Here is a 2,715-nt window from a genome sequence, read left to right as displayed (position 1 = left end):
CATTCTTTTCACCTGCACTTCTAAGCTAAGGTCAATAAATTTCACTGGTTCAATAGACTAGGCTTGTGAGAAATCATTGCTCTGTTCTATTGTCAATACAATGAGGTGAACTGCTGTTTGCATCCTTTATCCCAGGAAAAGTAGTGCAAGAGATTGTATCATATATTTACAGATACAACACCAGTACTGAATAATCATGATTAATATTCATTATATATATATATATATAAAAGCACACCTGTCACATCCAGTTTACTTGTGTCTTTTTTTCTAAGAGTATTTTGTATAAAAATAAAGTGAGCTTTGTTTTTAAAACAACTCCATTGGTCTTCATCTTTCTGATTAAGATATGTAGGCAATTTACATTTGAGATAATTATGTATTTCAGAATTAGTCTGCCTTTTGGGGTGCTAGGGGTTAAATTTATGATATTATTCATGTTAACCAAATATTCTATCACTTAGTTACACTCAAAATCGCATGTCTGTGTTTGTTCCTTCTTTTCTTTATTTCTGTTATTTGAACACTTTTAGAGAGTTACATATTGATAATAGGCTTTTCTTTTCTCAGTCTTTGTATAAATTTTTGTACTGGTTATTCTCTGCAATGCAACTATTATCAGTATGCTTATATTAACTAGGATTGCTAGTTTAATCTTTTAGGCCAGGTGTAAATCTCTTTCATTTAGTTCTAATTACATTATCTACTTTTAGTTGTCATGTGTGGAGTACTAGACAATATCACTTTTGCTGAAATCATTATTGCATTATTGTTTATTAATTTATGTGGTGAATATAACCTAATGTCTGGACTAAAGTTCTTCTACTCTAGTGTTAATTCTTTTCTGATACTCTCGATATTTTTTAAAGATTATTTCTATTATGGTTGAAAAAAATCCTTTAGTCAATATTTGTGTGTAGGTTCAGGTCTTGGTTTTCTTTTATCTGACTATACCTTCATTTTTTTTATTAGCAAAGAACATTTTCCAATTTCTTTTTTCAAATTAATATATGTATTATTTATTTTGTATTGCCTACTTCAAATTTTAATTTTCTTTTTTAAGGAATTTTTTTTCAATACCAACCACAGTTTTCCTTTCTTCTCTCTTCCAGTTTCCTGTCCCCACATCCCATCTTAGCCTCTTTCCCAATCTACTTGCTTTAACTTAATTCAGAAAGGGGCAAGTTCAACATGGGAGTCAACAAAGCATGGCTTATAAAGCTGTGGCAGGACCAAGTTCCTTCCTCTGCATCAAGAGTGGGCAACGCATCCCAGCATGGTGAGTAGGTTCCAAAACACCATCTCATGTTCAGGAACTGGGCTGATCCCAGATGTAAGAGCCCTACAAACATACCAAGCTACACAACTGTCACTCATGTGCTATTCTTTAAGAATTTCATAGAGTGTACTATTATCATATTTACTATCTCCCCTGTCTTCTCCCAGATTCACCACCACTTCTCCAACCACCCGTCTTCATGTCCTCTTTTTCAACAAATTTATGGCATCCAAATTTTGTGCTCAAATTCTTTTGGATGTAAAACTTATCTTGAAGTGAGGTCTACTTATCAAGGGACACATTCTTTTTCTGTTGGTGTTTTTATTATTTTTACTTGCTCTTTTTACACACTATATCAGCCCCACCCTAACCAAGAAGCTTTTTGCAATTGATGTTTTTTAGAAAAGGTATAATCAGTATTCTCCACCGAAGTATCTGGGTATATCAAAGACACTCCAGTTCAGGCTTCATACCCAGTAGTAGTTGGCCAACATAAAAAAGGGATACATTCTGAAACAAAACTGGTTATTCTTCTGCTCAGCAAGGCGTAGGACTTCATTTTGAATTCTACTCTCTACGCTGATATTTCTTCTTATTTCAGTTTACACAGTGCTTGTTTGCTCTGTCATAGTCACTATGAGTCTATATGTTCAGAAGATAAAGTTTCCTTGCAATTATCTAACATCTCTGGCTCTTACACTATTTCTCCCCCCTCTCCCACAATGAACCCCAAAACTCAAGAGAAGTAAGTGAAGCATGTATGTTTTTTGCAGAGATGAAAATTTTGCAGACCCTTATTTTTTGTATCTTGACCAGTTGTGGGTGTGTGTTAATCATTATCTACTGAAAATTGAAGCTTTTTATATGAAGGCTGTGAGGCACATTGATCTATATGTATAATAAGTCATTAGGAGTCTGTTTAATACTGTGTCTAGCAGAGTAATAGTGGTAGGTTCTTCTCTAAGGATCAAGACCAGACTAACTGCAGATTATTGGCTCTGGTAATTCCACCATAGATGGATTTCATCTTGTGGAGTACACCCCAAATCTACTCAGAAATTGATTAGTTATCCCATAATATTCATTCCACTATTTTAACAGTGATCATGTCTTGCCAGGTCAGTTCTTATTATATTTCACAGGGTCCATAGAAAGATATAACTGATGATTACTTGTCTCCATTTTTAGCTTTGCATAACACCTTCCAGCACTATGAAAGCTAGCTAATAAGGATGAAGTTTCTGGGTCAATGCGAGCTACTTTTTACTGTCTTCTATGACTCAGATATGCTGTGTCTTCATAAATAGGGTCTTACAGTCAAATTCTGGAGAGTAATAAAGAGCATTGGAAATAGTCTGTAATATTGGGGGATCTATGGGACCCCACTGGCTAAGAAATTTAAATGTGGTTATACTATCTGGGCACTGGAGATTTTA

The sequence above is a fragment of the Microtus pennsylvanicus genome, chromosome X, assembly GCF_037038515.1.
Source record: "Microtus pennsylvanicus isolate mMicPen1 chromosome X, mMicPen1.hap1, whole genome shotgun sequence".
In the NCBI taxonomy this organism is placed as follows: domain Eukaryota; kingdom Metazoa; phylum Chordata; class Mammalia; order Rodentia; family Cricetidae; genus Microtus; species Microtus pennsylvanicus.
This window is presented reverse-complemented; position numbering follows the sequence as displayed.